Genomic DNA, 25,545 nt, shown 5'->3' with positions numbered 1-25,545 from the left:
ATTTCCTCTCAAATACCAAAATTTTTTAGCTGATCATAGTATCAGTCTATGCAAGTTTTTTCATGAAATCAAAGGTTTTCTTCCACGTGAAGAGATCAGTTTCCCACTCCTGCTGAGGATATGACTCCTTGACTAAACATGCCCTGTTTATCTTCTGTTCTAGCTTAGGCCCTGTTCCCAGTGTGAATTGCCCATAGCTTCTCCCAGCTACTGCTGGAATATCTACCTGAAATTATGTCGACTCTCACCACACACAGGACGGTGCAGAGCACAAGCCACAGTCTAGAGAGACCCGAGTGAGGCAATTCACAAACAAACAGGATTTGGTAGTTCAGCTCTGTTTTCCAGTTCAAATATTTTTTGTTAGGACAAGTCATTCTCTCTTTTACTCTGTTTTTGTTCCATACTTATTTTATCTGCAGATGGGTGGACCCCACTTTGAAAAAAGAATGGAAAATACTGAGTTTAAGAAGTAGAATTTAGGTGTCCCTGCATGAAATAATAATTCAGAGAGCCTTGGAAAGGAGTTCCTTTTGCTACAACTGGGTTCAGCAATATTGATGAGCATAACAGGCACTCAACAGATCTCAACAGGCTTTGTGACAATTTGCCCTCATGTACCGTTGCTGCAGCATATTTTGGGTTTTTTTTATACTGAATTCTTCCCTCTTTTCCGCCTGCTCTCTGCAAGAAGCCGTGCCTTGTTGAGACACATCCAGAAACAGCTTATGTTTTTGCTGTATTCAGATTTCTGTTTTAAATTTACAGTGTGAAATGTATCAGCCAAGTTTCGCAGTTTTGGGCAGATCGCTCCATCCTGTGGCAGCACTGCTCCTCGCAGCGGCGCTTCCAGGCTCCCCCCGGGCAGGCTCCAGCAAGTCAGACCCCAGCACCCGGGCATAACGCGTGGCAACGCACTGCTGCAAAAATCCACACCGTCTGCAAAATCTGTGAACAATGCCACATGTTCTTTAATGCCATTGGCACCCTGTCTATAAATGCTGCGTGTTTCCTCTGCAGAGTGCCTCTTGTGTAGCGCTTGCCTTTCTGTTACGGCTCATGTCGATGTGCCAACTTGGAATATCATCCGAGTATATCCCCTTAGGCCAGCGAATGGTCCCCTGAAAGACATGAGAGAAACATACCTCAGAGAGAGGGGCTTCAAATTTTACTCCACTGAGCATTTCTGGTCCCAGGTAGTTCCACCAAGAAAGGAACTTGAACTGAGCACACAGAAGGTTAATACAATAGTGCATTCAACATGGAAAGTAAATTTCTGTGCAGACAAATCATGAAAAAAAATCACATTTAAAGGTAGCGTTTAGCACAGGGCTTTTCCTAAACTATTCCAATAGCGAGTGAATCATGGCCAAACACTAAAGTCCTGTTTGCTTTAAAAAAATAGAACCACAGAAAAAGAGGATTAGAAGGGACCTCAAAAACCTACTGCTGTATGAAGAGATCAGTTATACTTTCTAATTATATCCTAAATATACCTTGTAATTATAGATTTATTCTATACCTGCTAACCTCCAAGCAACCTCTTCCATGGTTCACTAATTTTATTTTAGTAAGCTTTCCCAGTACCTGACATCAATGTCTCCTGGTTTTCTTCAATTCCCTAGTTTTTCAGTATATTCCTACTGGATGTGTAAAACAGATTATCCCTTTCCTCTCTGCACCAGCTCTTTACATACTTGAAGCCTGTTATTTTGTCTTCCTTAGGATTTCTTTTCTTTAGGTTGCCCTCCCCTCTCCTTTCACTATTTATGTCAATATTTCCTCATGCCTCATGCTTTTTAGACCTCTAATTTAGCTTCCAGACTCTCCAGCAGCTCCACGTATTTCTTGTAGTATGGTACTCAGAAGTACAGTATTCAAAATTAGCTGTAGTGTTGCAGCCAAGTCCTTACCAGCAAAGCAGAAAACTTTTGTTAGTGATTCTGCTGCCCTGCCTTTTTTTTTAATTGCAGATATGTAGATGTCTGCTTCTTTATATGCTCTTCTGGTGTTCTGTCATCAAAAGTAGAATGTATTTTATTATAATTATTATTCAAAATACCAAAATGAATAAAAGCATACCCACCAGATTGAAATCCACAGTCTTCAGTTTTGCATGTGAGCTCTTCACAGTCAAAGCACTCTCATCCTTGAAACCGACTCGGTGCATGTCAAATATCATAAAGATTGACTTTGTGATGAATGTTACAGTCTCACAAGAAGCTAGAAACCAAATGGGCTGAGAATTTGGTTCCATTTAGAACAATGGCAAAATGCAGTTGGCCTGGGTTTCTATCCATCATACCTGGCTCAAAGGATTCCTAAGCTAAAGAGTCATGCAGCCATCAGCTGTAGATTACATATTTTTATGGTTTTTGTGAAATTCCAGGAGAAAGAATGTTGAAACACTGCACATTTTACATATCAAAACCACCTGGACAGATGTTGTTTCAACTATTGACATTACATCATGACAACTGAAATAGCATTGCATAAATCTCTCTAATACCTTTCATGAAGGTCATCAATCATTTTTAAATGTGCATAACACTGAAGTATAAGATTGAGAAGGTAGCATTGCTCCTTCAGATTTAGGGATGCATGGCACTTAGCCACAGCAATTTTAATAAACTCTCAATAATGAGAAAGTACATAGTGGTGTGATGATGGCCTTGATTTATAACTTAGTTACATCTGAAAATTTTAATATTTTATTTTTAATCAACTTTACTTGAAGAGTTTCTCATTCTCTACTTTCTTGTAGTTGTAAAATGGACTTATTTTAAGATACAGTTTGAAATCGCTTCCTGATCAGACATATATAAGGGAGCTGGAAACATAAAGCCTTTATTTTCCCATCTTTTTATAACCAGGATAGAGCTAAGTGAAACTTAAAGTCTTTCCCTAAACAAATAGTTTTATGAACTTTACAGCCCACTGTTTGCCTGGTTTAGGAACAGCAGCAGCAGTATTGCATTGTAAATGTTGTAAGGATCTTGCAATTTAAAACAGACTGGTAAGGAGCAGAGCTTTGGGCTAGGTAATAAAAGGTACCAGGAAGAATATCATCAGTTGGACAGATAGTGAGGGACAACATTAAAATAAAAATGACATGTCATTAGATGTGCAACTTATTTTCCCTTTCTTCTTTGCCTTGAAATTATTAGTCCATGAATTTCCTGCACTTACCCCGATGGGCATGCTGAGCAGCGCCTGCCCGCAGAGACAGGGAGCTCCACACATGCCGCCCTTCCCACACCAGAGAGTCTTGCCGACTGTGGACAGACCTGACAGCACTGACAGGTCCAAAACCGCAGGTGCCACATGCAGACCACCCCTACATCATCTGAGTGGCACAGGGAGAGCTTGGCCCTGGTTTACTTCTGTGTACAGAGGTGATGCTGCAGATCACTGTGCCAGGCAGCAGGGACAGGTATTCCTCCTCAACAGGATAGTCTGGACTATGGAGCTAAAGGAACAGGAGATGGGAGGAAAGGAAAAAGGATGCTGAGAAAAGGCCACTGCAGCTAATGAAAGGAAAGGTGATGAAAATTGTTGGTGTGAGAACTGAAAGGAAACGTTACACAGGGTTCAGTGCTGAAGTTTGGAAACAGCCTAAGTATCTCATCCATCACCAGGCCCCAAAGGGAGCAGAGATGCTGGGAAACCTTGTAAAACACAGCCTCCTGGAGCAGGTACCCCATGCTGTCTCATCCCTCCTCACTCCCCTCCTGGCCAGGTAACCCACACCTCCACAGCTCTCTGTGAGTGGGAAGCCTGTTAGATCTGTCCCTAGAGAAATGAAGCAACAGCATTTGACTGAGGAGAAGGACGAAGAGCCTTTTCATCCCATCGTGCTGAAGGCGATGCTAAGGAAGAGGTGTTTCCATTTATATAAGCGCTAAATTCAGGCTGAATGAGCGGGAAGGTCAGTTTTGAGTCATTGGTCCTGGAAATGCAGGGGAACAGACTTGACCACTTAGGGACAGAAAGTAAAACAAGGAAAGGTGGAGGTGAAAACTGTATATAAGCAGAAGACAGGAAGAATGGGGGAAAAAAGGACTTGCTAAAGGAAATTACAAATTAAGGGTCAAAGTGACTGAAGGGAAACCAGGACAGGACAAAATTCTAAAATTCCAAAAAAGGACAGTGCTTCTGTACTAAAAACAGCATTTCATTAGGACTGATGAGCGTTTCAGAGAACCTGAAGAGTGTCAATGGCACAAAGAGGACAGATTATATTAAATTAAAGACATATTAAAGATTTGGGATAAGCTTAGGAAAAAACCAGCAATTTGAAAAAAATAGTCGCTGAAACAAGACAGACAGCAGGTACAGGAGTAGTTGCTTTTAAAAGCTGAAATAATGCTGCAGTTTTGTCACATTTGGGGAAATCCAGGAAAACTCCTGTTCCCTTTCTTTTCCTGATTGGAAAACCAGGAATCTGATAGGACAGGCACAAGAAAAGTGATATTGTATCAGAAATTGTATTCAGAGTACAAACACACAAGATAGGAGGATGAATTAGACTGAGGATGTGGCAACACTCTAAAGTTAAAAATAAAAAAAAACCAAAACAGTAACTAAAATAAAACAAAACAAAACAGTAACTATTTTTCTGGAATTCAAATAATGTATTGGTTTTTTTCTCTCTGCCTGCTGCCTATGAATAACATTTAGCAACAGCTATTCTGGTCCTTCGCCCAAATGTATACTGAGACCACTGATAGCTCTGCGGTAACAAAAGCATGTAAAAATTTCTGTCAGACTTAAGCAGATGAAAATATACTAATGCTCATCAAGAAGATAAATATGACAGCAGGAAAAAAGCAGGACAGTGTGTACTGCATCTTGTTCTGGAAAATCTATCATACCATAGACATAACTCTGATTTGATGTAGAAAAATAACTACACAGCAAGCTGGAAAAATAAGCTTTGCCACTTTCCTACTTTTTTCTTGCAGTCTCTCTACATCTTCTGTCATCACATCTCCAGCATTTAGATGATGGATGAAAGACCTGGGTGGATTTTTTAGAATTTGAGATTTTAAGAACCTCTCAAAGTACTTTGCTGAGGTTTCCGACTGAAATAATAATAGTCCTAGCCTTATGCCACGCTGTTTAGCAATAACACTCAGAAGATTTTCTAGAATAGGTCTGTTTAATTTTTTTTTCTATCAACAAATAACACCTGGCTCACAGGGGCTCACCTTTGAAAGGACTTTTCTTTTAAAATGTGATTGTAATAGCAGTTGACTAACAATCAGCCTGCTCTGAAGACTACTGAAATGAGTACAAAAAATCCCAGGTACCGCTAACCCCTACGGCTTAAGTCAGACTCAACTGCAGCTTTCCTCTAGCTTCCTCTTCACATCTGCTGCCAAAAACTATTGTCCTTGTTTTTCTCCATTTGCCTCATAAAAGGTGCCAGTGTAGGAGCTACAGAAGACCAGGTAGGGAGTTCAGATGCAGCCCTGGAGATATGCAGCAGGGCTGCTGCTGTGCCCAGAAATAAGGCACAACTGGACAGCCTGTTGTGCTTAAGCACAGAGGTTTAGTCCAGACTGTTCATCTGATTTTAACCACGGTGGCTCAGAGGCAGCCTTCATGAGGATTAGCTACCACTTGAGAAATGCTGATTAGTAAAATGTGACTAAAACCTTTTCAGGTCATCAGCTGACAGGGTATCACATTTTGATTTAAAATTCAGTTTCAGCTTTGAAGTATTAAATCAAGGACTTAGAAACCCCCTTTCCTGGAGAGAGGTTCGGATCACTTAACCACCAACAGATGGCAACAAGAGAGAACTTCATAAGGAAATTGGAATAAACCAGGATTCAGAGAGTTTACAGGGCTATGGAACAGAGGGTAATAAGGCTGAGTAACTTCTCCTTGCTAGAGCTGACTCAGCAGCCAGGTCTTCCTCTACCTGCCCTCAGGGGAGCTAAGTCCAGACTAGGATCCCAACCGTAGATGCTTTTATCTGGGTCACAGTCTGGATTTTCAGTGAATGTGGTTTATAGCAGAATCCAGAGAGCCAGGAAGTGTAATTTCCTAGAAATCAAATAGAAGAATTACAGGAAGGGAGGGTGGGCTGAGAAGCATGAGGGAACGCAAAGATTTCATAGACATACTAGACGTGGAGACTCCAAGAACAAAGAAGCTGAGGTCTGCAGAACCCCCAGCGAAGGAAAAGGAACACATTTCTCCACGGGGAGAAAGCTGGCTGTGATCTACTATTGCTGGCAGATGGAGCTTCAGCCTCAGCTGGCAATCTATCAAGCTTTTAAAAAAAGTAGTAAACTGTCTTGGCGATGAGTGGGAAACCAACTGCAGTGCTGAAGGAAGAAAAACCACATGCTCTGATGGCTAAGTGGTTCATGACCCCTGCTTGCAAAAGAAAATGAAAGGTTGTAGTGGTTGGTGACTCACTTCTCTCAGTAACAGAAACATCCATTTGCTGGTATGACCTAACGTTTATGGAGAGGTTCTGCCCAAATCAGAGCTATTGCACAAGTTTGCCAAAGCTCATTCAGCCATCTGACACCTCCTTCGTGTGGCTCATTCACTTGGGAACTAATGCTACTGCTCTAGGAACAAACTAGAGAAAGCCATAAGAAACAACAAGGCTCCTGAAGCGACGATGAGAGAATTGGAGCCTCAGCTGGTGTTCTTATCAATCCCATCGGCAAGGGTAAAAGCCTGAGCAAGGACAGACACATCCTGGAGATAAATATATGGCTATACAGATGGTGCAGCTTAGAGGACCTGGGTTTCCTGAAGGGGGAGGAGGTATTCATAATAGGGTCATAAGAGGGACGAGAAGGAAATGACTGAATCAGTTGTAGATATGTGTAAAGTATTTCGCCTTATACGATGCAGGATGCACATGTTCACTCTGAGATCTGGAATCTGGTGGGAGATAGACCTGTTGAAAGTCTCCAGGGTAATAACAGAAGGAGGAAAGGGCATCTTTGGGAAAGAAATACAGCAGGACACAGAGAATGCAAGGCTGGGTATGTTTAATTTAATTTTAGCCTTTTCATAGTTAGGTATCTAATTTAAACTAGTCATGAAGGTATTGCAATCAGACCCACCTGTCTTAGACTGCTATTTTAGGATGGAAAGAATGGCCTGTGGAGGAGTCTGTCTCTCGACATACACTACAGAGGAAACCTAGATGACAAAGTGTCAAAGACAGTTAAAATCAGATTAAATTATTATAATTTATACTGTAAATGTTATCAAAAAAAAAAAAGGCTGAGTGGAATTCAAACCTCTTCTCAACTTGATTCTGATCGAAAAGGAGAAAATGACTGAAAATGAGGAGGGGCAGGCAACTTAAGGGAGAATGATCACTGAAGTGGTAAAATTGATAATTCTTCAAAATGGAGGAGGAGAGAACAGTGGAAAAAAGGACAGTAGGCTTCAGGAAAACAGATTTTCATAACTCAGAGTACTGATCAGTAAGACCCCTTAGGAAACACAAAAAGAGAGTCCAAGGGAGATGGCAGTTTCTTAAATAAAGGCATAAGAAAGGTGAACAGCAAAGTAAGTATAAGGAAGAGTGGCCACTTTGGGGACTGATTTAACTTTCTAGTTTAAGGGATCCAATAATGTATTCAGCAGCCTTGCAAACCAGAACAGAGGAGACTCTTTTCACTCCCTCACAGGTTTCTTTCTCCCTTGCCTCTTAATTTCCCTCTAGTTGTAATGAAAAATAATCTTAATTATAAGTTCCACCTCTAATTCTCCTTAATAACAAATACATGAACTTAACAGCAAGAGGCTAAAATTGGGTTACCTCTTCAGTACTTCGCTCTTAAGAAAGAAATTAATATAAAATACAAACGGGTCAAATTGTTAACAACAAGCATGAAGAATAACACAAACATGAAGTGGCAATGCCAGAAAGACCATAACCCAAGATAATTTCAATACACTTGTTACAAAACAGTAACAAGAAAGCATTCTGTAATTTTTTTAAGTAGTAAGATCTAGTCTTCTGCTTAATGGGGAGGGAAGGCTAATGGCAGATCTTGCCCATGGATCTGAAGAGTTTTATGTTTTTTTTGGCTTTAGTCTTCACCAACTATGATGAGATAGCTAACACGATTAACATCAATGTCAAAGAAGTAGGAAGTTAGCTGGCGTAGAAAAAGAGCAACTCGGAGGCTATTTAAATAAGTTAAATGTTTTCAAATCATTTGATACCCTGTTTAAATTCTACTCCAAGAACGTAGGACATTGTCTAGGGCAATACCAGGAAACCTAGTCATTATGGAGGGGAGCTAGGGTCCAGAAGACAGAAAAGATAAAATACAGTGTAACACGTATAAAAAGGAGAAAAGGATTCCTCAGTCATTTATAGAGCAGTGGAGCTTAACTTCAGCTCTAGAATGACACTGAAATAAATATAAAAGGTTGTAAGTATTTGACACATGTATTTGTAAAGAAAAAACACTCTCAAGTCCAATGAAAGGCCTTTGATGACAGAATAAAAGGCTATATGGATAGGAAAGAAGAAATAAGTATTACGTACCTTTGTTTTTCAAGCTTTTGACTTTGTCTTCTATCCCAATTACATAAACAGGTTAGGAATATACGGTTAAAATAAATGTGTGCACAGAATTAAATGAGAAATTAATCCCAGTGTTAAGTAACATAAAGCTGGGAAGACACCTAAAGATGGGACCTATAAGGTTTTGTGGTTGGTCTGGTACTCTCCAATATCCACATTAAATAACTTAGAAAGCAAACACAAATATGTTTCTGAAATCTGAGGTTGTATCTGCCTGGAATTGCCAATATAGTAGACACTAGGATTAGAACTCAAAATTACTTTGATAAATTGAATACATTCTTGATGTCAAGAATGACGTTGAGAAATTGAATAAATGACATGCAATAAATGGGACACAATTCAACAAGGCTGTGTGCAAAACACGACACTGTAAGAAATAAACAAAAGTGAAGTACAAATACATCAGGAAATCAACTGGTTACAGAAAAAGCTTTTGAAGCTATGGTGGATCACACACGAAACATAAATTGGTGGTGGCATATGTTACAAAAGGGCTAACATCACACTGGTAATAAGGTGTACTGTTTGGAAGACATGTGATGGAATCCCTTCCACTTCAAATAAAACATGACTTCAGCCAAAGCTTCATTCTACATGTACTCCTGAAAAATAGGGTGCTTCTGTAGAGGCTCCAGGGATCAGAAATTTGAAGATAAAGACCTACCAAGGAAACTTGAACTAATTGTGTGTGTGTGTGTACCCGCCTTTTTTTTTAAGTGCAAATAAAAGAAGTAAGGGAGAGACTTAAAAGCAGTTTTCAACTATATTAAAGCTTACTGAAAAGGGAACAAAATGTTTGGTATTGTTTGGAATTTTCTTTCTTCATGCACAATGGAGATAGAACAAGTCCTGTGGGTTTAAATTGCAGCAGTAGAAATTAGCATAAATTTTTCTGACTCTAGGGAGAGGGAAATACCAGATTATCTTGCCAATGATGATGATTCATAGAATCCTAAAAGTTTGTAGACCAGGTTAGGGAAAGAGCTATTATACACAGTAATTAAGTAGGTAGGTAGGTAGGTAGAGATTTTGCCTTAGATTTAGGGAATTTAGATTACTTCTTTTAGGCTCTTTCCTACATACTCTCTTTGATTCCATAATCTTTACTGGATCCTGTTCTTTCCTTCTTGGGGAACAAAAGTGATTCAGAGAAATTTTAATCTCTTTTTGCTGCTTCAATCCTGTTGTCAGTTACTGGAAATGGTATCCATTTTGAGAAAGATAAATGTGGAGAAGAGAATAGGAAAGTCATGACATTGGGATTACAATCTGCTCTGGAAGGATGCAAGATCTGTGATGGACATTAACTATTGCTCCTTTGAGAAACTTTCATCTCGTTTGCAGATGACACACACTGTAAAGCATGTGGTTATTCTAAAGAAACTGAGCTATCCATGAGCCTACATTTAGAGAGTTATTTTTAGATATCCTTGGTTTAGACTACAGCATATCTTGAAGGCTTTGAAATCAGCATAGAGCTTGGAAGACAAGTTGTGTTGCTGACAGATTCATATTCTGGATTATGGTATGAAATTAGTCCATTCAGGGAGTGAAAAAGGCATAAATAACTGTTCCTTTCCCTTACTTGTCAGGTAGAGCATTCTTTTGTCAGCAGGATATGACAGGAAGTTTTACCTATGAGCACTTCTGCTTGATATCTTTGCACGTAAGTCAAAAATCATTTTCACCTGGGAGAATAAAAGTAAAGGGCTACACTCAGTTTTAAATATATACAAAATGAAAAATAAAATTAAAAAGAAAAGGAAAAACAGACACAACAGAAAAACATTTCCTTTCAGCTCTTTTTTTAGTGAATTTTGTCTCATAAACTTTGGATGAAAAACATATATGACAAGCCCCTAAAAATGTAATGTTTACCTAGAAATTATGTGCTATAGACAAAAAGAAATTATACTGTTTCCTTGATTTAATAAAGGCTGATTTCTTGTTTTAGGTGAGAAGCAAATAAACACATGTAGTCTCCTTTATGATAACAAATAAGAATTAAATTTCAGTTCAAATTACTGTGGAACTGTCTTATCTCTCTCCTTTTTTAATACATATCTTAATCCTACAGTTTCATTCTTACTCAGGGCAGTTTTAATTTTTCTCATGCATGTATTGGAAGAATTTGTACTTATGTACTCCAAGAAAAAGAAATAAAAAAAATAATTAACAGAAAAAACACGAAGGAGACATTTTTATGTGCCTAGAGAATCTATCATATAAAATTATTTCTAACACCTAACTGCCCTGGTCCATTTACATTTATATACTAGCTGAGGAGGGAAAGCTCAAATAAGAATAAATCTTCAGCAGTCTTTTTAGGTAGTTGAACATTTTTTTCTAATTTAATGTGAAACATGGGAATACACCCATAAGGGAAGGCCCTTATGGACATTTTTGGTAAACATTTATTATCAATTCTATTATCTAATGCAAATTTAATATTCAGGAACTAATAAAACAGAAAACTGGATTGGTTAAAGATGGGGTTTTTTAGTGTACATATACTATTATGTGGATTGGATGTTTAAAGAAACTGATTTTAGAAATCTTTTCAGGGGGCAAAGATTCTCATATGTCTGTCCTATGAAAATACATGAGGCTTAGTCTAAGGTAAGTCAGGCAATGATTATATTTAATCCAGTTTTTACCATGTCAGGGGAAAGATGGTCCATACCTTTATTGTTCATTACAGCTGAGAATGTCTTGCTTTTCAGGAGTGGTATGTACTGGAACTGAACACTGGTTCACTTAAATGTTTTATCTTCCTTTGGAAAGCTGGAAAAACAGACCTCAGCTACTCTTCTTCCTGGGCACGTCTTTTTGGTGCAAATAATCAAGGCCGGTAAAACCAAGGTAAGAGAGCTAGCTAAGCTTAAAGTTGACTTTGATTTTTTTTTTACTCATAGGACCATCACAATAGTAAAGACCATGGATTAGTGTGACTGACTAAACTTCACACACTTTGCAACCCACAAAGGTCTGGAATGGAGACCACTTATTTTACATTACCTTTGCACTGTCTCAGTGGCATTGCAAGGAAAGCATGAGGATAATACAATCTACATAACATAACATAACATAACATAAGAAACAGTTGGATAAAATCCTCTGTACCAAAACCCGAGAAAGGTAAGTACTAGTGGGGCACTTCAAAGAGCGTGTGGAGCAGCAATGAAGCCAGTCCATGCATTTGTGTCTCACGGGCATTGAATGGGCAACGTCAGTGGTTCTAGAAGTCTGCTGAGTGCATTTAAGGTAGATTTCTGCTTCCAGGTTTCTAGTGTGACTGACCCAAAATTAAGGCAAAATGCTGAGCAAATAAGAAATTCTGGGCATCTCCATCCACAGGATCACATATTCACAGAATCACAGAACTTTTAAAGCTGGAAGCCACCTCTGGAGATCGCCTAGTCCAACCCCTGGTCAGAGCTGGGTCAGCTAAAGCAGATTTCTCAGGACAGCATCCTGTCAGGTTTTAAATATCTCCAAGGATAGAGACGCTACAACCTCTCTGAGCAGCCTGTTCTGGTGTTCAACCAGCCTCACATTAAAAAAAGTTTTTTTCTGAGTTTAAATGCAATTTTCAGTATTTGAATTTGTGACTATTGCCTCTTGTCCTCTCACTAGATGCCACTGAGAAGAGTCTGGCTATGTCTTCTGATCAGGTATTTATAAACATTGACAAGATTCCCCCTAAGATTTGTCTTCCCCAGGATGAATCAACCTATCCTCACATGTCAGATGGTCCATTCTCATCATCATCTTCATGGTCCTTCACTGGGTCTGTTCCAGTATGTACATGTGGTTCTTGTACTGGAGAGCCCACAAGTGAACCAAGCACTACAGATGTGATATTCAGGGCTGAATAGAGAGGAAGGATCACTTCCCTTGACTTGCTGGCAATGAAGCCCTAATGCAGGCCAGGATGTTGTTGACCTTTGCCCTGAGGGCACATTGCTGGCTTATGGTCAGGTTGGTGTCCAACAGAACCCCCAGGGCTTTCTCTGCAAAGCTGCTTTCCAGCTGGCTGGGCCCCAGTGTGTACTGGTGCATGTGGTCATTCCTCCCCAGCTGCAGGACTTGGCATTCCCATCATTGAACTTCATAAGATTCTTATTGGACTATTTCTCCAGCCAGTCACAGTCCCTCTGAATTACAGCACAAGCATCTGGTGTATGAACTACTCCTCCCAAATTTGCAACCACATGGATACAATCTGACACCATGGATTTACATGCAGCATTGATGGTTCATCTTTACAGAGACACACATACACACAAACATACATATTATGCACTAGAATACATAGAACAAGTGCATAAGCAGCTGGACTAGATGAACGTTGTAGGTCCCTTCCAACTGAAATATTCTGTTCTGTTCTATTCAATTCTATTCATATATATACACACACACAAATGTGGGTATGCGTGGGTGTATATATACATAAATACACACACTGATATACACATAGGTATACACTAGGTGTAGTAGACAAGTTCATGGGGTGTGAATAGTTTTTAGGCAGATAAATCTCATTTTAAGGACATTTCAGAAAGTGTCAGTCCCATTCATATTCCACAGAAAACGGAGAGAAGTATGTTTATGGACAGTGAGCCCTCCCGCCCCAGATCTGATAATGAGCATGTGCCAAGCACAGTCACAGGGACAGCACACACCAACATTCTCCTGGTCCTATCAGTTCTTCAGAAAGTCTGGAGATTGCTGTACAATAGTATCAAGGTTCATTGAAGCAATGAAGCCAGCTGAGCCAAATATACTTACCTTGACAGTAAACTGCTGGGAAGATGGCATTAAAATGTTTCTTTGCCTCTACCCAATGCACTGTGAAGGCAAAACTCCTTTTAAAAATTCTGTGCACTGCAAGAATTGTGCAAGCCGTTAGGGTCAGATATTCAAAATTCAGAAGTCAGTCCCACTTCAATGAGCATTTTAATTAAATGGTACCTAAAGGTGAGCTGACATTCTTGACCATCCCTTAATAGGACATTCCAACCAACACCAAATCTAGAAAACAAGCTGTATTTAACGTCCTTAATCAAAAGGTTTGAACGACATCATAGCCACAGCAGGAAGTAAAACCTGGGTTAATATAGAAGCAAGCAGATTATTAGACTGAAATAGATTTAGAGATGAGATTTAGGCAGAATGGACAGAAAAGATGTAGATGGGTATACACGGTGCAGAAATGGAGAGATGAAGAGATAGATACAGCAGATAGATTCTCATGAAATAGTCTTTCCGTGTTTGGTGTGCAGCTGCATAGCACCTGCCTGACATTTACAGCAGATAGCTTTTATTCATTTCATGGGATATTCATCAAAATGTGGTTGAGAGATGGAGAAAATTCCAAGTATGTGTCATCACTTTACTGGCTTGTGCAGCTGTTTCCTAAAGCACACAATGATGTTGTGTTGTTAAGGAAATACACTGTCACCCTGCTGAACAAATAAAGCATTTAGTTTTATTGAGTAACATTACAATAATGATGGGAGATAATAGACTAAAAATACTGTTTATTCAGTGAGAATGCACAAAAACTTTACTGTCCATGAAAGAATCACTTCATGTACAGAAAATAAAAATTGTGTTTTTTATTTAGCTAATATTAATTAATTCAAGCTACCTTTTTAATAGCATTGGTGTAAAATACTTCCTGACATAAGCTTTGATCAAGGATAAGAACCAGCAAGCATCCTTAGCAGCAGAACTCATCAGAAATACCAAAGCTCAGACTGCTGGAACCAGAGAGAGAACTGTAACTATCAAGTCTAACAGATCGCAAATAATTATGCTGGGAAATGCATAAGCCTAAGATAGATAGAGGGGTTTGTTATTGTTGGGATGCTGAATTCATAAATTTCTGATCATACCAAAGGGTCATATTACCCTGTTCTGAGAATAAACCTGTCTTGATTTTACATCTTTTTTTATAAGATGCTAAATATTTCTCAAAAACTGATGCTTTTAGAAACATTTAATTAAGGTATTTCTGATTATGATGATATTTCAGCCAAATCATCTAAGCCACAGCCCCACAGGACTAGACTGTTAATTGTATGGGACTCGTTTGCACAGGCAAATCTAGCCCAATGTCACAACATTTTCTTCCTCTCTATTTTATTTCTTTAGATTTTGCAACTCTTGCAGAAGAAAAAGAAACCCATCATGGTATTTCCTTTCAGAGGTGCAGCTGGGACCCATTTTCTGGTCGTGGTTTCACTTGTAATGATTCTTCATTTATTTTTCTTCTGTTTGAACCTATGTTTTGAGCCTCTTACTTGAATTAACCAAACCTTCACATGAAAGCTCAGGGAAAAGATACAGGTTTTACATGGTTTGTATGTGAGACTGTGTGTTAGTTCAGACTGGGTCAAAATCAGACTTGATTTCAAGCAAGGCCCCATTCATGTGCTTCACCTGCCTCATCCTCAACCTGTCACCAACCTCCCACACATGAGCTGCCCTTCTCGGAGAGTCACCAGAGCACCTTGCACCCCGCAGTGCCCCATGCTAGCTCAGTGGCATTACTGCACAATATAATGACAAACCCCATCCTTGGGCTCAGAAAAGCATTCCCTTGAGGGCAATCTTTAAGTACACACAACTTACAACAATGGCTGCAGGACAAAAACAAAAAAACCCCTTACCAGCCCAGGATTACTCAGCAAACTACTATGAGCTCCCCTTGCACAGCTGAAGGCCAATGTGCAAAGGCAGAACATCAGCAATATATGATCTGTTATACCTGCTTGGCTGGACAAAGGACTGTAATCATGCTGGGAGCCAGGAGAGATAAAAAGAAGGTGGCTTCTACAAATGAGAGAGGGAAAAAATGGTGTTCAATAGATTTATGACGTTTACTTATTTATTGTAAATCTAAAAACAAAACAAAAAAACAACTACAAAGAAGCTGCTGTAGAGGGCTGAATGCTGAACTACTGACGTAAGTCCTTAGGGCAATCTCTGCAAACACACTACGGTGACATGCAGTTACTGAACCTGCCCAGGCCATCTGTGGTGGCAGCTGAAGAAGGGAGTTGAGATGCACTGTTGTAATTTATGGAGAAAGCTTCAGAGCTCCCTGAGAGCCTTCACTGTTCTAGAGGCAGCCCTAAACACTGCAACCACAAGCTTTTCTAACTTGAGCACTCGGTAGCATCCTCTCAACTAAAAGGATAGTGGATTCAATTTATAATGCAAACTGTCCATTGAAGCCTCCTGCAGCTAAGTAAGGAACTCACGAGGGTTGGAACATTTTAGGCTTTGTCCTTTAGAACAAAGTTGTTAAACTATGACCTCATGGTGCCTCTATCATTACCGTGGCCTAGATCCAAAGGCAATTGAAGTCAACTCCTATTGACTTCAGCGGGCTTTGGAACAAGCCCTCTTCCACTTCAGCACAAGGCTTTTTTTAATGAATCAAGACAACCTCAACAGAATCCGTTTTGGCCTTTAAAAACGGAGTGTACTGTTGCACTGGAACTGAAAGTCTCATCATGATGCTTGGCTATGATATCAGGATGGAAGGAGAGATAAAAGCCCTTTTCTTGCATCAAGCTGCTCTTGCTGGAGCTGCCTTTTTCTTGTTTCTTGTTGCTAAAATAGCAGTACTATTGTTTGCTTTTATTGGTCTCCTCTTTTGGGATTTGGAAATCCCTTCTAGGGGAGAGGAGGACAACCTGTATGTGTGTGTGTATGTGTGTGTGTGTGTGTGTGTGTCCCTGCCTTGTGTGCTCATTGCTGTCTATATTTCTGCAGATATATTTTATCTTCATTGTCAACAAGTTACTGGTTGTCTATTCAAAATAAAATTTTTACTTATTTTTTAACCCAGGACAGATTTCCCAGAAGAATCCATTATCATATTGCTCTGCACAAGCACTTTTTCCATTCCTTAAACATGTAGCAGAACAACTTTCATACTACTTTTTGTACTCAAGGGAGACTTTTTGACTTTATTGCTTTTAGTTTTCATAGTGTGTTGTCCTGTCTTAAAGGATCAAACAATTTCATTGTAACATAAACAGGAGATACTGATCAAAAAAAGAAAAAAGAGGGGAAAAAAGAGATACTCCATTTGTTAATATGCTACTGCATAGTAGGAGGAGCGTAACTCCCCCCCCCCCCTATGCTACTGTGGGGGGAGTTTCCCCTCACAATCGAAAAAAAAATAAATCCTGGTTTTTTCAATCATATTCTATCACATTATGATGTGTTACAGGCACTGATAGTTTACATTTCAGGCCGTAATTAATGATAGATGTTGACTATCATATGTATAAAAGAAGAAAATTGCATTTCATAAATTATATATAAAACTGAAGAATGATCTCTGACTTGATATTTCAAAATCTGAATAACTTCTTAGGTTATTATGGTTTCTAATATTTGTTTCATAAGAAATGCATTGTTCTAAAACAGAATGAGAGCACATTTCAACATGTTACAATTTCTTATTCAAAATTAATTATAATTTTCAGCTGGCTCTGGACTGTGAGAGTAGTAGAAGGTAAGAAGACCTGTAGTTCAAGCTGAAAGGTTTTTATCTTGCTTGATATTAATAGAACTCATAAGAGGATATATTCTGAGTTTTTACTGAGCTCTGTGGATGGAAGTCACTACAGAAGTGGAAAGTCTTGGTATTAAAAGGAATAACAGTAATTTCAGGTCCTGAATCAAAATGAGTCAGGGTATGGGAAGAGCCTGATTCAAAGCCCTCTGGAGTCAATCAGAGTTGCTTGCTGTGGAACTTGATTCAAATTGTGAATTTCTCATGGTGACATCTGTGCATCCTTCACTGATGGATGTGGTGAAACAGTGCTGGAGACGATCACAGATAGATGCCATTGCTGCAAAATGACAATTTCCTGGCTTTGTGTAGCATTTCTTCAGTTTTTCATGCCATTCTTTGAATGTCATCATTCATCTGTTTCCCATGGCTCTCTTCCGTTTCCTACTTTGATTTATTTCTCTCTTTTTTTTTCATTCACAAGATAAAGTAATAACATATACAATCAGATGTAAAACATTATTTTGGAATATGGCCAGTCAGACTTTATACTCTGTTTTACTCTGTAGTGTTTTGTTTCTTTGCAACTATTGAGATTGCTTTTTTCATTCCATACAATACAATGCAACACAATACAGGTGAGAATGGTGGAAATGAAGTACAGTACTGCATTTGTGACAACCTGAAGAATAATACCTTCCCTCCTTTCCCATGCGAGATTAAATTATGAGTCACATCTTTTCCTGCCACTCCTCCGTATGTAAATTCTGCTGCTATCTTGCCTTAGAAATATGCAGGAAAAGTGAAAGTGTAGTTGTCTCCTTGCTTTTCACCTCATAGGAAAGCAAATTAATAGGATTTTGTTCCATTGCTTTGGGAGTAGGGGAGAGTGTAGGTCCAGCTGGGGTCTACCAAACACGTGCAATATCGTGTGAGATCAATCTGTGTAAGGCTTGCATGAGTACTACCGAGCCTGACTACTGGTCCTCAGTGCATGTATTGTTCTGCAACATAATTGTCAAGCTCATAGCTAGCCCAAAGGGATGAAAGAAGAATATAGTACACACCTGGAAAACAGTAACTTGCCAATACGTCCCTGGGAATGTTATCTTCACTTTGATCTATGCAAAGTGGGAGCAGGAACAATTTGTTTTTGTGCAGTGTGGATGTGTAGGTTTGGAAAGGGTCTCTAGGTTCCGGAAACATCACGGTATGGCAAGCTTTCGAGAGATGATTTCATTCCACTGTGTATTGGTTTTGTTTGGCAAGGTTTTGGTAGCGGGGGGGGGTTACAGGGGTGGCTTCTGTAAGAAACTGCTGGAAGCTTCCCCTGTGTTCAAGAGAGAGCGAGCCCATATTAGCCGGCTCTGAGACGGACCCGCCGCCGGCCAAGGCCGAGCCAATCAGTGATAGTGGTAACGCCTCTGTGATAACATTTTTAAGAAGGAAAAAAAGTTGGGACGGAGAGAAACTGCCGCCGGAGTGAGGAGTGAGAACATGTAAGAGAAACAAGCCTGCGGACACCAAGGTCAGTGAAGAAGGAGGGGGAGGAGATGCTCCAGGCGCCGGAGCGAAGATTCCCCTGCAGCCCGTGGTGAAGACCCTGGTGAGGCAGGCTGTCCCCCTGCAGTCCAGGGAGGTCCACGGTGGAGCAGATCTCCACCTGTAGCCCGTGGAGGACCCCACGCCGGAGCAGGTGGGTTCCCGAAGGAGGCTGTGACCCCGTGGGAACCCCGCGCTGGAGCAGGTTCCTGGCAGGACCTGCGGATCTGTGGAGAGAGGAGCCCACGGAGCAGGCTTTCTGGCAGGACTTGTGACCCCGTGGGGGACCCGCGCTGGAGCAGTGTGCTCCTGAAGGACTGCACACCGTGGAATGGACCCATGCTGGAGCAGTTCGTGAAGAACTGCAGCCCGTGGGAATGGCCCACGTTGGAGGAGTTCGTGGAGGACTGTCTCCCGTGGGTGGGACCCCACGCTGGAGCAGGGGAAGAGTGTGATCAGCCCTCGTCCTGAGGAGGTGAAGCGGCAGAAAATAACGTGTGATGACCATAAACCCCATCCCTGTCCCCCTGTGCCGCTGGGGGGGCTTGGTGGTGAAATCCGGGAGGGTAGTTGTGCCCGGGAAGAACGGAGGGGTGGTGGGAAGGTGTTCTGAGATTTCGTTTTACTTCTCATTACCTTGCTCTGGTTGATTTGTAATAAATTGAGTATGTTTTGCAAAATTGAGTCTGTTTTGCCCGTGACGGTAATAGTGAATGATCTCTCCTGTCCTTATCTCGACCCGCGAGCCTTTTGTTATATTTTCTCTCCCCTATCCAGCTGAGGATGGGGGAGTGATAGAACGGCTTTGGTGGGCACCTGGTGTTCAGCCAGGGTCAACCCATCACACACTGAAACAATTAGAACGCAAAGAGAGTAGAGATTTAGTCTGTTGACTTCCCAAGTAAGTCTGACTTGGCAAACAGCACTGCCTGCTATTTCTTTCCCTTCATAAAAAGCTTTCCTTAAGCACTGCAGACGATATCTGAAAAGACAGCAAGTCTTGCCTCAAACCAGGGAATTTTTTCGTTCTGTTTTAAATCTAGTCAAACTGTCACAGCTGGTGTGCCAAACTGTCCCACTGGTTATCAAAAAGAAAATAAGGTGATTGAATGCATCTACATCAGATCTTACCTTCTGGACAAATAAACTTGTTTTCTATTGCAGGTGACATAGGCCTTTGAAACAAGGCTTTACCTTACTAGCGTTTTTGCCTATATAGCCTTTCCTCAGTGTCCTTCTGTTTCTTGAGCTCTCTTCACTCCCAAGCTTTTGTTGAAACTATTTCAAAGCCAGATATTTTGCTCTCTTAATATCTTTTCTCAAGGCCCCTGTAAAACTGAGCCCATTGCACAGGCTGGTCTGTCCTTTCATTTTCACTGCCTTTATTGTGGGCTGTTAGAAGGGCAAGGAAAAACCTCTTCCATTCATTAAGCAAGACTTTACCTATTTTGTTCACAAAAAGTCCCTTAATAGTGATATGAATACCCACACCCTCGTAATCATGTAAGGCAGCTGCTGGGGCAGACTCAGACTGTTTCCTCCATATGCTTTCCTGAGCATTTGCTGACAGGTAGTGAGGTTTTGGTAGCCTTCCTGTATTATAAAACACCTTAGGGGCCATAATGACCCGCCCAAGTGTCCAAACAGACATTTGAACTTTCCTGAAGGTTTGGAGTAGGTGCAACTTGAAAAGTTATTGATAACAGAAGGTCTCATGATGAATTTAGATTTGTTGGACAGCAGAGTTAGGAGATGTTTCAGGAGGTCCCAGTCCATCACCATAACACCTTTCATATGAAATATTTGTCCAATCTCTTATTAAAACCACTAACACAGGGAAACCCCCAAATCCTTAGCCTGTTCTGGGGCTTCACTAACTTAGCTGTTAGTAAATCTTTGTTTCTAACTTCATTCTTCTTTTTTCGCAAGCTAAAGCCACTGTTTACCCATGCACTACAGACAGAATGATCCAATGTCCTCAACCATCCAATGTCTCGCTCTGAGGAAAACAAGCCAGCTCAAGCATCGCAGGTTAGCATGCTATAGTGGGAAAAGGTGATAATAAATACCACAAAGCCCTGCCAGGAGAGTTTTGAGATTATGTTTGGTTTAGCCATTTAAAAGTACATATTTTCAAATTACTCCATAACTCCTGGTTCATAACTCGGAAGATTACAGTTTAGGTTTTCAAGGGCTGAATACCTGCAGATGCAAGCAATAGGCTGGGGTGTGACCAGTTTTCAGGTGCAAACTCAACACCTACCTGGCTGTGAGAAGAACTGTCCAAACCGAAGACAGCTGAAGAAATCCCTTGGTTTTGTCATACAGGCAACATAGCCCCCCTGTGCAGCTGGGATTACGGGCTACTGTCCAACCGACAGCCAGGAGCTGGGACGTACTCTCGAGGCATCTTCTCATTTGCTCAACTCAGCTTCTGGTGTGGTGGGTTGCAATAACCTTCCTCAAATGTCACATATACTTCAGCAGCCTTGTAGGCCACTAATTGCAGAATCCCCCAAACACTCAAGTGACTACAAAATAAACTATTTTTATTTTCATTCTGTTTCCCATCACCTTGTCACTTTGAGTTAGAAAGGGACTTAGAGTACAAAATAAAAAATAAAAATAAGCAATAGGTGTTTCGTCCTAAGTCTTACTACTCCAGATATTATATTATTGATCATGACCTTCAGATTTAGGAGATTATGTTTTCAAATAAAAGTGAATCTAAGATGTAAATGTGAGCCTTGAATTTAGCCAAAATACATTAGAGAGGTAAGACTTGCCAAAAATGTTAATGGCAACAGTAAGAGAATGTAGTTTGACCTGTATCTTCTGAACTTAATTTTCACTAAGATAATATCATTTTGGAATATCAAACTGCTCAGAAACAGATAAATACTTGTGTTAAGCAAGTCTTAGAGAGTCACACCTTACGATACCATTATTTAGCACATTTTTGAATAAGAAAAGATCAACGCATTCATCCTTCATTGGGATTTTTTAATGTTAACACACCCATCTATTTTTAAATGGATGAATTGCTCTAAACCTAGAGATCAGTCAGAAACAATGAACCAAAGGGGACTACAGAGTACTTATAAATTTTCAAAGTGAAGACATATGGCTTCTGGCATCAGTGTTCTGTGGTTATGCTGGAAGAGAGACACAGGAACTAGAAGAGAATGGAAAGAAGGAACATCACATAAAATGATATTGATTTAAATCTGTGAATGTCCTGATATGGACCATGTTATATATGAGCTACATCTGGGTATAAGAAATTGTGAACTGTTAGCTGGAAAAAGCACACCTGCATACCGGGTGGGTATAAACCACAATAAACAGAAGAGTCGCAAAGATGAACCCATGTGTTTTAGGTGAGTTTAAGCAAGTCTGCTGCACAGAGAACTCAGCTGACTGTTTCTAATCAGAGTTCAGAACAGAAGACACAAAAGTTTAACTATTTGCCATTTAATCAAATTCACTTTGCATTTCCATGTATGGCTGTATCAAGTTCGCTGTTTCCACTTTTTCCAGTGTCGGGTGCTTCCCTCAGGAATTCAAATGCTGAAATACAGAGCGTGTGCAACACGCTCTTTTAATTTGCCAAAAAGGTTTCTAGACTTTTGTTTTGTTTTTCACACAAATAACACTTGAAATCAGCAAGTGTTTCCTGTCAGCTCAGAAACCAGAATGGAATTCAACCTCTGTCGTAAAGTCAGGGACATAACCATCTAACGAGTCCCACAAAAGCAAACATACAAAAGAAAACAGAAATAAAATTCTCTCAGGAAGTTTAAGCAGCTAAAAGTTATTAATCTCAGACTGCAATTTTACAGTGTCTTCAGTGATTCTTCTGATGGCCTGCTAAATGAGCATGTGGAAAAGGATCCCACAAGCTCCAGTGTCAGTTCTTGGGAAGGGAAGAACCAAATGTCTTCTGGAGGAAAGGCACATACCAGCCTTCAGTCACTCTGGCTTGGGCTATGGGAAACCAACCCCATGTTTCTGCAACATCTATGGACTGGAACAGTGAGCAGTTCTTACCTCATCCCTCTTAGACACCAACCTCGAGACAAGTCTGAATCTCACCTAACTTGTGAGATAAGGCCCCTCTGGAGGTAACTGATTCTTTCCATTGAATGTAGTGGGAGACTTTGCTGTCTGGCTATCTAATTTGTAGACATCCACTTTGGGTGAGATAAAAACCTGTGAGAATAAGGGTGAGAAACTCAGTTTTGGGCTCGTCACTACAGCTCTGTGAAAGGAATTAATGAATACCTTCACAGAGCAATAGAAATGAAGCACACCAAATGTAAATACTGGAAAGCTATGTGTATGTATGTAAGAGGAAGAGAGAGAAAAAAATTTTGAAGAAATAAGGCTACCTTGCAAATACCTGTTTCTTTTAGATACGTTTTCACTGTGGCTACCTATACCCCAGTCCCCAGACAGAAGTGGGATGCAAACTTGCTGTGTTACTGCAAGGTTTTGTTGCTTGTTACATGATTGCTGCTAGAGCCATCACCACTGGTTTGATGCAGCTTCCTTCGTTGCTTTTTGAAAATCAGAAGTTTCTCTGAGATATTTAAGGATTTGCCTGTTGGACAGAGCTACAGTAAAAGAAAGAGAAGATGCTGAATAATATAAAATAAGTGACATCTGTGGTTGCCTTTTGGGCCCATTTCTCAACTGGTCTTAGTGTTTGCTTCTAACACAATACAACAAAATGCTCTTAGAAACCAAGGATGGGAAAATCAGGGTCAGAAACTTTGCAAAGGTGGTATGCAGCCATATTTTATTGGAAAGACATCAGGCTCTATCAGCAGGGCCAGCATATGCTGGGATCTAAAAGCCCAGTCTCCTATAAGAGGCAGCAGTTCCCAGCCCTGTCTCCTGAGGGGTTTGACCCTCTCATCAATGGCATGTTGTCTGGCTGAGAAGCAGTGCCTCTGGCTCCTGTCAACTTCCTACCAGCATGCTTAACCTCTAATTTGGGCAGGAAAAATACTGACTGGCACAACACCCTTGAAAGGGTGCCAGTCCCTGACTTCAGTCTTCCTGCCGCCAAGGTCAAATTCTTCTCAATTTCCAAGCTCATTCCATTCAGTTTTATCCCCTGTGGTTGAGAAGAGATGTCCCATGGACACCTTTGGAACTGTTTCATCATTCTTTATATTGACATAACTCTTAATAAACGTTAAGCTATGAGATGCTAAAGTTACACTATCACAAAGTTTGGGTCTTGACCTTGCCCTGTATGAAGATGCAAATTGCCCGCTCTTCGGTGACCTTGGCTGGAGTGCTGAGGAAATCTATTTGTGCTCAGCTGGGTGGCAATGCTGCTGCCACAGAAGGAAAGTGTCCTGCCAGCAGTCCTGGCTTGAGTAGATTTACATAGCGGGTGCAAGGTAACCCTGATACACACTTTTCTACACAGACAGTTTATCCAGCACAGTAAGAATAGTCTTTCACACAGGTATTCTATGAAATGAAGTATGTATAGTTTTTCACACAAACATTTTACACCTGCTCAGTTTGCATTTGGTGTTCTTTCTCCTTTTATTTGTATTTGCATGGTGGTGTTAGTTTTTTTAATTACACTGCTGTGTGTTTCCCTTTTTTATTAAATACAGTGTCCTCTTGTAGTCTACTGGATGCCTCTCCCCTAACTCTTTGAGCTTTTGTCCTTGTCCCCACTACAAATCCGCCCTGCCAAGTTTTCTGCTGACATAACGTTGCTCATATCCAGGAAGTCACTGGGCTCCTACTGCTTTCCCGCTCCTGGTTAACTATGGATTAAACATACAGACTCTCTTCAGCTGCCTGAGAGGTCTCACTGTTTTGCCAATTGGGACCATATTTTTCAGAAGTGACAACCTGGGAGCATGCTCCTGGGAGAGAGGGGTTACTGGTACACATCAATGCTCTTGATCACGGCTTGCTTGCCAGTCCATATGGAAAAAAAATGGGTCTCATTATCTCCCTGCATAAAGGAAACACAATCATTTAAAACAATATCCAAAATAAATGGCAATACTAATTTGTGGAACTATCTGAAAACATGCTAGAGCAATTCAGAAGCTATAAATCCTCTGGTATCATCTGTGGCTATAAACAGTGCTGGCCACAGGCAGTACAGATACAAAACACAGAAAGAGAGCCACAATAAGAGAGCCACAGCTAAAGCACTACTCCTCAGAGTAATTGTGGACTAGTATATCTGGTTGCTTCCTTGTCTCTTACTCACTCTCCTTTAGCCTCCCAGGTTTCTTCAGAAAGCTGATCCTAAAGTGGTATCACACATCAGAATATCTCCATTCTCCATCTTGGGAAAGCGTCTACACCACCCTCCCACCCCCCCACTCCCCCTAATGTTTCTGTTGAATAACTGAATGAGTAACTTACCTTCTTCAAAAATGCAGCTAACAGTCTTTGTTCGTCTCTTTGATGCTCCTTATGTGGAGACAAGAGAAATCGGGAAAGGTGCCTGGACTTCTTTCATATATCTGGTAAATGGATCAGTTCTTCTGCACTCTGCCTGGAGGACGTGCGTCAATGTGTTGTTCGATGCTTGTTGCTACTTTTCCTACATGTTCTTCCTCAGTTGTTGCAATGAGTAGCTGTTGTTCTGACATAGAAATTAATCACAATATTCAGAGATTAGTTATGTAATACCACCTACCCCAGTGCCAAAGTCTGGGGTGGCATTATCTTCTGGAACTTCCACTGTCATCAGCACATCTTGTGCAATAACTCCTAGAAACTGTGTTGATACCACAAAGGCAAATAATGGTGGAGAGACTTATGGTCATAGTGCCCTCCAAGTAGCTCTGACTGTGTGCAAAGGCTTGAACAACAGTGATGTTCACAAGCC

This window comes from Accipiter gentilis, chromosome 16 (assembly GCF_929443795.1).
Source record: "Accipiter gentilis chromosome 16, bAccGen1.1, whole genome shotgun sequence".
NCBI classification, from domain to species: Eukaryota; Metazoa; Chordata; class Aves; order Accipitriformes; family Accipitridae; genus Astur; species Astur gentilis.
This window is presented reverse-complemented; position numbering follows the sequence as displayed.